The sequence below is a fragment of the Halichoeres trimaculatus genome, unplaced genomic scaffold (genome assembly GCF_033239565.1).
Source record: "Halichoeres trimaculatus isolate MK-OKI-2021-1 unplaced genomic scaffold, fHalTri1.1 fHalTri1_scaffold_1, whole genome shotgun sequence".
Classification (NCBI taxonomy): Eukaryota; Metazoa; Chordata; class Actinopteri; order Labriformes; family Labridae; genus Halichoeres; species Halichoeres trimaculatus.
The window spans coordinates 18445995-18459789 of NW_027437179.1; the positions used below are offsets into that span (position 1 = coordinate 18445995).

Sequence of the window (13795 nt, forward strand, 5' to 3'; positions counted from 1 at the left end):
AAGGAAGCAACCGTTTTGTGTTGTCTGATTGTGTTAGGAGCTGGGATCAATGAATTGAGTGTGTGTGTGTGTGTGTGTGTGTGTGTGTGTGTGTGTGTGTGTGTGTGTGTGTGTGTGTGTGTGTGTGTGTGTGTGTGTGTGTGTGTGTGTGTGTGTGTGTGTGTGTACATGTGTGTGTGTGTGCGTGCCTGGGTTGTTGCATGTGGTATTTTCTTGAAATGGCAACAGAAATGAAAAAAGAATTAGAGGTTTGCAGAGATGATTGTGGTGACAGTGAGGAGGACAGGATGAAAGAGTGGGACAAAAATGGGTATGGACTCAAAGGTCGATGAACAATTTAAAAGAACGCAGGAACCAAAGAGTAAAGAGTGAAGAAAGAAGAAAGAGAAAGAGAGACAAACAAGGGCGACACATCATCAAACAGAAGGAGACTCTTCTGGGGACTGTCAATAAAAGCAATATCTGCTGATTGATTGTGTCACTGTGTCTCTCTGTTCTGATCCCTGGAGACCTTGTGAGTGTGTTTGTGTGCATTTGTTTGTGTAGAAGTGGGTTGGGGGACTTAGGGTCTCAGCTGTTGTCAGAACAGGGGGCCACGCGCCTGTTTTGGAAGCGATCCAGCAATCCCATATTACAAAGCTGCGTTCACCACAAAGGGGAAGCCTCCATTTTGTGGGAACCTTTTTCTTTTTTTATCCTCCACCCTGTTTTCAATTTACGACTGTATTTGTTTGGGTGCTCAAGAAAGCGGGGCCATGTCTTTTTAATGAGACTGGGGAGCAAGGCGTGTGTTGTGTGTGTTAGTTTTGGAGTGTTACTCTTGGACCTGGTTTTTGAGGGGGGCTTTCCACCAGACTTCCCCCCTCTGAGCTTTGAGGAGGGAGAGGACTCATTGTTAGGATTTGCATGGCATGAGACGTTCAGCCACAGTTCATCAATGTGGCTGCTGTGATAAACAAAGGCAGCATCTCACCCACGCAGACCCTCAGCTGTACACACTCACCCATACACACAACCTGACAGAGATGTACACACTGTGCAAGGAAGGCACAAGAGCAGCTCTTTTTATGGTGAAATTTAGAGAAGATCTGTTTAGAGATTGTGGTTTAGTCAAGAGCTGCAGCTGGAACAAGAGATTCCCACGTCACCACGACATTGTCAGGAAGATGAGTGTCTCATCAAAGGAAGCTTACACACACTATCATGACCCCCCCACACACACAGATGATCCACTCAGGTCAGAGTTTGCTCAGGTCATGGCCTAATCAGACATGGCTGGTTTAGTGGGTGTGTCTGATTTCATGAGACATCTCTGTCTGTGATGAGACGGGGTGTTTTATTCCCGGCATGAGAAGCTGCTGCAGATGGACTGTCTGCAGTCACAGCCAGTGGTTGATTACTCAGCTTAGTGTTTGTGTGTGTCTGAGTATGTATTCACATGTATGTGTGGATGATTGTCTTCGGTACTCAAACTGAAGAGTTGTGTCTCAGTGGATGGTGATCTGATGATCCTGACTAGAATCATATTTACCAGAATATTGGCATTTGCTGTGCATTGAACAAACCATCCCCTGAAATACATGAGACTAAAAGTATTCATGAAGCTCCTGATTTAGAAAAAAAACATTCATAGTTTATCTAAAAAAAAAGCAAAACATCTACAACAAAAGTAAAAAGTCCATACAACACTATTTGAATCCTCTGAAATATGGTTAGGATAGGATTAGTTAGCAGGGGTTGATATGAAGCTTAATTGGCCTTTGGGCACACTGTTCTTTATATGATCCCAGGAACATTGCTTTTCAATTGGAAAAGATTTAGAGGGGAAAAAAAATACAGAATAGAATTTCCTACCATTTTCTTTATCACTTATGTACTGTAGTACATGTCCATCCCTTAATTTTTGCAGCTGGAATTACCACAGAAATTATCCCATTGGCAAATATTGTGCCATTTTCCACAATATCATTAACCAATGTTAATCTGTAATTTATCTAAATTCATCTTTTTGCTCTAAATTAAATGCTGGCATGATAGTATAATGTAAGTTTTACACCACTTTCTGAAAAAAAAAAAGGGTGGCATACAGTTTATGAGTAGGGATGCATCGATCTCATCCGAGTATCAGCCCTGATGCAGCCCCTTAAAGCTGGATCAGGAATCGGTGAGAAAGGATCTGTCCAAACTTGACACTAAGGCTAAACTATGATATTGTCTGCAGGGTATAAATCTATCTAAAGCTTTGTTTTAACCAAACTGCTGTTAAGCATTAAACACTTCTAGATTGAATAAATATCAACCTCGGTAATTCCATATGTACCCATTGTATGTCTTTTGCCCAAAATATTACCAGTCCTATTCCACAGTAGAGCATGCAGCTTATTTAACACTGGTATCGGATCAGTATCGGTATCGGTCGATACCCAAAGCCCAGGTATCTGCATCCATGTCGGGACCAGAAAAGTTGGATCGGTGCATCTCTATTTATAAGTCACGTTCCAGTAATATCTTAAGACCCAGAGGGAAATGAGAAGCTAGCAACAATCTAAACAAAATCTCGCAGATCATTCGAAAGAGGAGACGGGGAATAACAAAGAGGTTAACAGAAAAAAGTTATAATCTTTCTGTGACAACCAGTATCTTGAATAATTTTGCATAATTGGGCCTGCAATACAAGTATAGCTGGGTGTATGAGGAACTAGAATGGGCTAAGTATTGATACCTGTGGCACACCACCCTGCAGTAGTTGCTTTAGATAATGGAAAGCCAAAATCCATTTCCTGTTTTTGTTGTGGTTTTTATCTTTTACTCTTATTATTTATAGAAGCATTTGACAGTTTATGTTCTGCAGCATTTTATTTTCCTTTGTTTGCATACTTGAAGGGTACTGCTGGAAATATCGCTGTCGCCTCACCATGCCCTCATTATTTATCTGCAGAGAAGCTTCTGTTCACGTCATCCACCATGCTCATGAAAAAAAGGAGCTCCGTTTAAGTCACTGCAGTGGGTCTTTACAGCTGAGCAGACAGCCGGGTGTTTGCTTTGTTTTAATGTGCTGACTCTCTTCCTGTTGTGGTGTGACTGACAGCTCTGAAAGCCACTGGGAAAAGGTTATTAGCTGCTGTGTACTCTGCTGGACGAGGACTGGACAGCTTATGTTGACATGGTGACTAACAGGGGAGACTATGAAAGTGTGTGTGAGACTGTGTTCAGAATTAATGTGTGTCTGTGTGGCTGTGTTGTTGTGATGGTTTGTGTCTGCATGTCCCCAGAGATTCAAAATCCATTAAAGGAATGGCAAAGAAAAGCAAAAGAGGAAAATAAGGCTAAAAGGTACTGGAAAAAATGCATATAATGAATGAAATGGCCTTTAATTGAAACTGTTGGTGTGATTATATAGGCTTAGCATGTTCAGGCGACACAGCTGAGCATTGTGAAATCCCAGCCTTCCTCTAAGTGGAAGGATTTGCCCTAAATAGCTCAGTGAGGATGTTACTAATTCCTGCAGGACATCATGTCTGTGTCTGACGTTACTTTGTCTGTTGAGATGTCGTCGAATTTGGAGAATGAGCTCCTCTCTCTTGCTCCTTCTTTTGTCTGTGAGTATCCCCTTCAGTCCTTTTCTCTTTATGCTTTTGAACTTTTCCGTTCCCCATACCTTCATTCCTCTTCTCAGTCCACATGAAGCACAACTGGATCGGAAACAGCTGTGAAAATTATTCCAGCTAATAAGGTCCAATCTTGGCTCTTCAGTTAGTTGCGGTGCAACGCTTTGGGCTGTGTTTGTCATGAAAAAGCACCATGCTCTTTGAAAAGATCCTCAAAGCTTATAGTGTTGCTTCATTTGTGTGTGTATGTGTGTGCAGGGTAACCCATATGCAGCGGATACCACTTCTCCTTCCAAAAGGCTGGCTGCCAGGCCATGGAGAAGAGAAGGGCGGGTGCACTCTCCTCTCATCCCTCTCTATTTCAGTCTCTTGAACTCTCTCCCGGACACCACACTTCATTTATTCTCCTTTCTCCCGGCTCATCGCTCTTTCTTTTTGTTCTGCTTCAAACAACAGCCCAAATACTACAATATGTCTCTCACTTTTCCCTCTCTTCCTTTGTTTTTTTAATCCTCCCCTTGTCTTATTTTCTCATTCCATATCATTCTTGGCTCGTGGTTTTTGGCCTCAGCCTCCCTCTCATCGGCCGTCATCGCACTGTCTCAGAGAGAAACTCCACAGAGCTAATAAGCTGAGAGTACTGACAGCCAGAACCTATGAGATGATGAGTTCACTGCTGAGCTGTGTGGACAACCTGGGTCACAAGACAAATTCCTAACCTCTTTGTGGCTTCATGTGATAAGCATGGCCTTGGAAAGTGTCTGGACCAGAAACACCCTGAAAGCTCACTCGTTTTATGAAGCACAGAGATTTCAGACAGAAAAAGCTCAGTTTCTAACTTTTTGTCTGAGGTTATCTTTATCTGTCTGACTGTAAGTGCATTTACATTTATTCAGAGAAGGTTTTATGGCTCATTTTAAAGCAGAAAATCTCAGTATTATCTGTAGTTAGACACCATAATGTTTTTGGAAGATAAAAATTTTTACAGCTGACATAGCTGCAGCTCTGTTTGTGCAACAAAACTTTCCTTCTGAATACATCTTGGTCTTTCCTGCTTAGCAAGCCTGCCAAAGAAACCTGATTCACTCAGGTAGGCATAGCAACTTTTTTTTTTTTTGCCATATGTCTCTTTTACTTTTTTTATTCTGTACATTTGCATCTCTTCATTTGTGTATGAACAAAAAAGCGTCCATTTCTGTTGAAAAATTCAACTCTAAACCCATTATATTCCATGCATGCATACATGGACTGAACATTTAAAGAAAAATGAAGAAATCCTTGTACCCAGAATGAGCTGACTGTGTTTTGGGACCCTTCCTCAAAACAATCAACTTGTATTCTTGCCATGTTTTCGCCCGCCTCAGCACCGCTCCTTGCAGGACTCTCTGTTCTGCTTCCTCTCTCTTTGTAGGATTGATTGATAACTTCATTTGTTCCTGGGGGGAAGAGGGGGATGAGTACATGACTTATCCTTTCAGTTTTGGATGGATGGAGGGGAAAGAGAGGAAAAGGGGTGTTCCTTCTTTTTACCTTCCTCTTCCTGGACGCACCTCGGGCCCTCTTCACGCTCGCCTTGTTTTTAGCAGTGACGAATGATCTCATTTTGTAAAAGCATTAGGTCGGTCGTTAGGAAAGTGAGGTGTGAGGGGGTTTGGTTGCAGGAGAACTCTTGCATGCCAGTCAGGTGGAGTCCCTTTTTTCATTTCTGCTCTTTTCTTCTGTAAAAATAGGACCAATTGTGGCTGGCACAGCAGGGTGACTCTTAGCATATTTTAGGCATGATGGTTTTCTTTTGTGCCAGAACTGAGTGATGTGGACTGCAGCAGCTCAGTTTCTATGGCAGCAGGATGGAAACATGAGATTTGTTTGCTTCGTACTGATTTAATCTACATAAATGTTAGGAGAGATTTTGTTTTATTAGGGTTGGTAATCAGCTTTGCTTAAGCACGGTTTTTCTTGTCTCTTTGTGTTCCTGGCTCTGCAAGTGAACGTTAATATTCAGTGAATACCTGCGTGTCCTCAGCAGAAACAACACAAGTCTCTGTTGTCAGGTGTGGACAGCAGCCTCCCCCACTTGGCTTCAGTCCTGCTTGTTCTCCAGAAATCCCCCCAAGATTTACAGCAGTGATTCTGGCTGGGCTACGCTCCCTGAGAACAGTAGACACACAGTGCAAGAACCACAGAAGAAGTGATGACATTCTGCCCACATCACGGCTACTGACGGTGCCAGAAACCTCAACCTCGGACTGCGGGAACATAGATCACTCTCTCCTGCATTCACTCTCCCTCTTCCTGTATTTATTTGACATATGACTGGCAGGGAGGGAAGGGGGGAACCTCCCCTCAGAGTCGGCTGTTTCAATCTACAGTTAGTTTAGGATTTGGCAGCCAGAGACCCATTACAAGGTCGCAGTCAACTTGGGCTGATTTAACTTATCCCCTGCTCACTGAATGTACACAAGTCCAACTTAAACTGAAGAGAGATTTGAAAAGTGCTCCAGCAGATGTTTCCATAGCCTGCTGCCTCTGTGGATTTGGAGGAGACTGATTAACTGCTGAGGAGGGAATTCCTCACTTGTGCTCTCTATAAACGAAAAGATCGCTCATTGTAAAGCTGAAGGCACGGTTAAGCTTTGTAATTGAATTAGTTCAAACAGTTTTTGCTCATGCAGGCAGCTTAGGAAACACATGAACTATATCTTCAAGCTTATGAAACAAAAGAAAGTTAAACCACAACTGTTTTTTTGGCATATGACAAACCAATGTGCTCAGAGCAGTATTTTGCTGAGGTGTACGCTCTGCTTAGAATTATTTGGAACTGTTCAGTCATCCTCTTACCTGAAACTTTTTATGCATTTTATATCAGAGACCTCAGAGACAGAGGTCGAAGGTGACTGGTGTTTATCTGAACCTGGGCTGAGTCCCACCTTAGGTGACCATGACACAAGGTTTCAGAGCTGCCAACAGTATTTATGCTGGAGATTGTGGCGATCAAGACCCCCACCCACTTATATAGTTGACTTCAATTGCACCAGATTTCATTGTTTATTCTTGTAACATTGCACCTTGTTTCTCAGAAAATTTGTTTTTTCATCTTGTTACATCAAGACTTTATTCTCAAAATCTTAATTCTTTTTTAAAAATTAACTGTCTCCCATCCTCCTTCATAGTAGCCACATGCACCTTCAGAGAAATGTAGTGACGCATCACGTTTTCTACAGTCATGGTTCTTCTCAATGAACTCACAAAGGACGTCATACATTATGCTAGCTGCTAAAGGCTTACACTTAAACTGTTATCAGGTATCAGGTTTGGACCGGATTTATAAGAGAGGTAACTGTAAATTACTTCTGCTGTGATCTGGCGCTGTATGAAAAATAATATTAATGCAACTTCCAGGAGGTGGGGGGTTGTGCCAAGCCCTCCTATAGAGGGATTATCACTATACGTCATCATAAAGATGTACACACATCTCGACCGCAGAAGCAGCATTTAGCTTCATTCATTCAGACGAGTTAGCGTTTTTTAAACACTAAACTCAACCTGTTAGAAAGAATCAAAATGTACGTTATTTCTGTGGACAGCTGTCAAAAACAATACTACACAATAGAGGCAACTTCTGTCAAGTTTTGACTGTTAAAGTGCAACCGGTGTTTCGGCGTAAATAGCGACCATGCTAACTGGTGACTTTCAGCTGACGGCAGCCGAGAGTCACCAGTTAACAGGGTCACACTTTACACTGAAGCACCAGCAATGTTTTCGTGTGTGTGATTATATGTGTATTCTTTATCCAACCTCATTTAACCAGGTTTGACTGCAAACAAACAATAATAACTGCTGATACTCAAAATCAGATTAGACTTTGTTTATTTAATGAAAAAGCTGGTTTGAAGTTGAGGTTCTGACCAAACATGGACTCAATATGGACAGTAAATAATCAGTGAACCTTTAATTCATGATATACAGAAACGGATTTTATGACCAAAGTAAAATTAGGGAATATTATGAAACAATGTTTACATCCTGGTATGTCACAGTCTAAGTGTTGTTGATAAACAAATAATCCCTCTATATAATGATAGGGGAAACACTGTGTAGCAAAGCAAAAGTATATCCATATGGCTTTTCCCCTCTTGTGATGGTCCGAGTCTTGTGTTAGTTTGCTAATGTGGAGTTTTTTTAACAATTCCTTTTCTCTTCATTGATAAAATTAGTTGACTAAAATTGCTAGATAAGGAAGATTTTGCTGGTTTGCAGAGGTTCAAGTAGTTAAAGCCATAAAAAAGGCTAGTACAAGTATCTTAAATAGGCAAGTTGTATTGTAGTGTTTAAGGTCAAAAGTAAACTGTAGTGCCAAAATTTTAACCAAAAGTTTTAAAAAGGTTGAAGTTGTAAGTGTCTTTGAGCTGCAGGTTACTGGGTTTAGCAATGGCAGCTTAGCTTAACTCCATCTACACTCAACAATAACCAATCAGAAGAGTGAACTCAAGTTTCTGATGTTAGAGCTGTTGCTCTTTTGGTAACCTTTCACATATCTTGTAATCTCAAAGAAAATATGTTTGAAGGAATTTCTTTACTGTTTAAGCCTGAAATGTAACCTAACTGGTTGAATACCACTCTGAACCCACTCAAGCAGAGTCAACTGCTTCCTTTTCCCACGTGATGTCAGCACAGGAAACTTCAGGACATTTAAGTGCATGTGGGGCAGGGGCTCAGGAAAACTGCTGACTGCTGTTTGCAGGCAGTGGGTGGGGCTAATGTTTTGAACTGTTTGCCCTCTCAGCAGCCAGCCTGGTGGTCTCCCCCCGATTGCATTTGTCTGTTGAAAACTTTGTCATTCTCAGTCTCTCTGTTGCTCTTAACTTCCACACTACTGTCAACCCTATGCCTGTCTGCAAACAGGATCCTTCTTCTGCTTCTCATCACCTCAGCCAGAGGTTTTTATTCCTCTTCCCTCTCCACTCTCTCTCCTGCAGTCGTTGATCTGAGAGAGATGAAAACAGATTTTTTCAATTAGGAGTGAGCCGTTGAATGTGTTGCTTCAGGCTGCTGCACTGCTGCTGCTCTCTCTGCCCCCTCTGAGATCCTCCTGTCGTTTAGCGCGCCCCCCTCTCCTCCCCCTGCTCTGCCTCATTCCCAGCACATTCAGGGGGGAAGCGGAAAGCGGTGAGTAACTTTTTAAACATTTTCATCCTTTTCATTCAGCTGCTGATTTGTTCTTGCTGGCTTCTGAGGCGCTGATTGGTGGGGGAGAGTTGTGTTTGGCTGGGAGTCAAGACTTCTCCCTTGGGTGGTGTAAATTCTGCATCTTGACACCTTCACTCTGGATAGTAATCCCCTCAGTGAATGGTTAGTTTTCTTAAGGATGCTGTTGACTTACTTTGACAATTTAAGGTATTTCTGTTTTGGGAGTGCAGGCATACTCTAACAATTTGGTCAATCCATGGCGCATGTCTCCCATGTCTGGCTGTATCTCTGCTTTCACAAGTGTGAGTGTCGTTTTAAGCAACAGTGCAGTATTCAGACTCATCTCTCTGATTCTTTCAGTGAATTACGACTGACTTCTGACAACTGAGTTAGAGCGTCTGAATCGTGTTGTTCCATTTCCTCGGGTGCTGCTTTGTTGGGCTGCCAACGTCGCCGTCAGGAAGTGGGTGGCATTATCTTTAGATGGAAGCGAGAAAATGTGTGTCAGGAGAGAAAGGAGAGGAAGAGAAATGGCTTAAGTTATATTGATAGATTGAGTTGGAAGGAGTGGGTTATACAAAGCGACTGAACGACAGAACGGAGAAAAGGAAAAGGCAGTTGAGAGGCAGTGTCTTGTCATCTCAGCTGTTGTGATTTAAGTGGGCTGACAGCACACAAATCTCCCAGCATCTCACAGCTGTGTGACATGCCTTCCCCTTTTATTTTTAACCCCGGACACTTATATCAGGCTGCTGGGTCCCAGGCAGCGTGCAGACTATTGTCTCTGTATGTATGGCTTCATGTGTGTAAGTCTGACTCTATGTAACTGTATGAACACATGTCTACATTTGTCAGAGCCATGCCTTTACCTAAGGACAATCAAAAGCTCTTCTCCCCAGACCCTGCAGAGTGTTTCCACTTAAATCATGTCAGGCCTGACAAGTTTAGGAACACTTACATGTGTGCTAGCTCTCCAGCTTTTATTGACCGTGTGAGTGTCTCCCTAAATTGCCAGAGTGCATTCCACACAGACATGCTGCCAGCTCTGTGGATGGCACCCTTGTGTGAGAGGCTGGTTAAAGACTAGCAGAGGTAGGTGGATGTGTGTGTGTGTGTGTGTGTGTGTGTGTGTGTGTGTGTGTGTGTGTGTGTGTGTGTGTGTGTGTGTGTGTGTGTGTGTATGTCAGGGGGGTGGATAAGGAGGCCTGGATTTGGAGCACAGCAGGTCAGGCAGCTTCCTGCTTCTCCTTAGGCCCATGCTGATCATAGTGTGTCTCCACACCTGGGCTGCCAGCACCCACCCACAGAGAGTACACCCACTAAAGAAAGTCTCCGCGTTGACTGATTTAAACGAGTTGCCAGGAAACAATTTATGTTTCTGTGTGGGAAGGAAAATTAAATCATCAGTGGGATTACTTGATAAAATAGATAGGATGACAGTTGTGGAAAGACGTGCCCTCCCATCCTCATACCACTTCCTCCAGACCTCAATACAAACATCACTCACTTTTAAAGTTTCTCCTGAGTTAATTAAGGCTTTAAAATCTGCTGAGCACACCAAAGCAGAAGGGCGGTGAACATTTGGAGTCAGAGAGGGGGGATGAAAGCTGAGCAATGAATGAATTAGGTTTTGCAAGTGGATCTTTAGTTGCTCCACAGGCAGGGAGAGTGGCAATTGATTCAGAACGTGAGGACCCCCTTCCCCCCATCCCCTCCTCCTGCTGCCAGGCCTGACTCCTGCTTCTCGAACTGTGAACCATGCTGGCTCACTGTGGGGTTTCAACTTAGAGGTGCATTGATTACTTCCATTGATTTTAGCCTTCATTACATTTCATCATCTGACACAAAAATCTCACAAAAAAAGGACTACGATTTCGCCAAATGTTCACTTTGTATTCCTCCCCTCTCTTTGTTCCCTTTCTACAATGGCTTCTCCCCTTTTTCAATCAATATTGAATTCAGTAAATTACACAATCTCTGATCTGTACATCCAAGGATCTGAGGTTTTAACACTTCAATTTTGAGCTGTGAGTTTTCACCTCCCACAGTATTTGTCACATATCCAGAGTGAGGTGACATTTCTTGGCAGTGCTTTATAGAACCAGACTGGAAGCAGGCACCATTTTCAATAACTTATCGAGTCGTCGTCTTGAGTCATGCTGGGAGCGCTTGAGGCAAAGTGGAACTCTACCAAAGATCACAACTCTCCCCAAAATTGGATAACGTCTTTCTAGTCTGTCTGCTTTTACATGGCGATGCCAATAGATGGTAAGATTTTTTTTTTTTGATGAAACTTAGTCATACTTCTGGTGTTTGAGCAAAAGTCAGGGGATCACCAGACTCAGCAGGATACATCCTCTTGGGGCAATGAATATGTGCACCCAATAACTTAGCCTCTTAAACCTTAAGGTCCCCCATTTAAGGGACTTTGTGGTTGATCCGCAACAAAAGGCATTATATAGTCATATTGCACATCAAATTCAACAAGAGAAGCTCAGCTACAAACGCTATCGAGTCAGACTTCAACCAAACTTTCTGTTCATTTAAGTTATTTTTAAAGCTCTGTTTCCACCAAGCAGTGGTTTAGGTCAGTACCAAAAAAAAAGGACGTCATCTTGCTTAGCTCGAAGTCAGGTCTCCACAAAAACTGCTCCCCCTGTGACTGGTTGCAGCAAAAGTCAAAAAATACAGCTCTCCAGTCATTCTAGATGAGCTGTGGTCAAACTTTAAAAAATAAGTACACCTCGTAGAAATGTTTCTCACGTCCAATTGTTGTGGTGATTTGAAGATATTATTTGGCTGCCTTGTAGTCAAGTCCTCTTTTTTTTATAAGCTATAAGAAGTTAAAAATGAGGTTTTACGTAAAGTTTAACGATGATTGACAGCTGGCGTTCTTGTGTATTTTTTGAGGGGAATGTAAAAGATGGGAGGTAGAGTCAAGAAGCGATTAAACTCTTTAAAGGAAAAAAATAATTATTATTTTTGTCACCCGGCCCCACATAGATTCTCCCAGAATCCCTCACATTCTCTACTGTGCAGACTCTGGCTGCACAACTGCTCCAATGGCTGCACCATTGGCGCAAAATGTGTGTTGTAACGAAACAAACCGAACTGAACTGCCTGGTCGAAACGGGCCTTAAGTCATCGCTCTGAGCCAGTGACATAAATATCAATTCTGACACCTCTGAACAAATTGGAAACCAGAGTGATTTAAATGGATCTCGTGGGTGCAGAGAAACACTCTTTTCAATCTGAGTCATGTCACTTCTTTCAATAGAGACCCAAAAGGAAACCATGACCTAAGAGGCTAGCAGTCCTTCAAAACATTGAAGAAATATTGTGAAAGATGTCAAAAAACGATGAAACAAACCAACACTGCTTTTCGAAGGGCCAACCTCCCTGCACCCCTTAAGGACTTCAGTTGTCACAGCATTGTTGGTTCAGATTTTAAGTTTTAATGTGAAAAAAGCAAGATGGTGTGAAATGTGATGTTGCAGCATTTTGTAGAAGAAACTGAAAAAGCAAAAAGCAAAGCACAGGATTTTTTGTTCACAATGTTTGCCTTTTCTGCCCCATCATTCCCTGTAGTGTCTTTACAGTTGAGAGTCACACATCATCAGTTTTGGGACTCCAGCCCCAAGTGAGCTCTAAGAGCTGCCTGACTGAGGAATCACACAGGATGAATCTTGAATGGAAACACTGGGATGAAACACTGAAGGGAAACTGGGTAATTGGGTTATGTCACAGTTAGCCAGACTCCACGGGGTTGCTTTGAATGAAACAAAAAGCTCTTTCACCCACAGTAAAGTCAATGAATAATTTCTGAAGGTTATTTTACATGAGAAAATAATCAGCAGCAGCCTTATTTGAATTCAGCATGTTATTAAACTCGTCAACTCGCACGTGTGTTGGAATAGACTCACAGAGACTCACAGGCAGAACTCTTGGGAGCCGCAGAGGCCAAACGTACATTCAGAAAAAACAGGCTGCCACTCAACTCTGCCAAGCTTGGCCAGCGATAAGGTCGACCACTGGGAGATGTCTGCACTCAGAACCTGTCCGTCAAGCACAAGAGCCTGTCCCCCTAACCCACCTCTTCACACAAGAGTGATGGGAGTGATTAGGGGGGAGGAGAGTGTGAGAGGAAGATGGAGAGTCGAGGAGACAGATATAGAGTGGCAGGGGAATAAGAGGATTGAGGCAAACGAAGAAAGAGAAGGGGAGTGGAAGAGGTTCAGAGAAAGAAATATAGACCTGGATGGAATTGGTGCAAGCGTAGAAGATTAGTAAAACAGGGATGAAGAGGAAATGAAACTTTAGTGGAAGAAGAAGAGTCTGAGACTGAGACTGTGGCCCTCATGTTGTGTGCCAGCCAAACCATCCATACAACAACACTCGGTACCGTAGCAGCGTGTCAGTCAAGCTAGCCAAAACTGCTTTCACCATCTTCTTCCATTTCAACCACAGCTTCACCAGCTGCCTTTTTTTTTTGCTTGTTTACTGCCTTAGACCTTGATTAGGTTACAGAGATTAAGTTAATTACCATAAAAACTCCATGGAATCAACTCATTATCATGCTGAGACAAGGACGCAACAATAGCGCTTTGTTCAGTGTTCACAATGGCTGACATCTTTTGTAAACACAACCCGCATTCAAGGAGAAATAAAGGAGGCCTCTTCGCAGCAGTTCTTTGCAAGGTGACAGGGTGAAAAGTCCGACGCTCAGTATCCTCTAGTTGAACTTTTCCCGTCTAAACTTTTCCGCTGACACAAGAGGAAATGAGTTTTTGCCTCCACCATATTTTCAACAGCGGATGATCGCATCACTCTGAGTCATTTTTGTCCTTGATAACACAAACAGAAAGATGTTCAGACTCGCTCTGTCTTCCTTCATCTCTCCCACAAGGAGTCATCAGTGATCAAAGAGGCCCCAGATGTCGTACCTCACCTATCTCCTTTCACCATCTCTTGACACTGTTTGTGAAAGTGGCCTGAGTATC

The 13795-nt window shown here is 42.7% G+C and overlaps 1 protein-coding gene across 2 annotated transcripts in view; it reads left to right on the forward strand.

Annotated features, from left to right (window-relative positions):
* Window positions 1-13795, forward strand: part of prickle2b (prickle homolog 2b) — a 106097-nt gene that overhangs the window by 36012 nt on the left and 56290 nt on the right. Inside the window, exon 1 of one of the 2 annotated variants that reach the window (XM_074673034.1) lies at window positions 8705-8774. The exons of the other annotated variant lie outside the window; for it this stretch is intronic. The gene's annotated coding sequence lies outside the window, so the exon portion shown is untranslated. Of the gene's footprint in view, window positions 1-8704; window positions 8775-13795 lie in introns of those variants that run through there. 2 annotated transcript variants of the gene reach the window in all.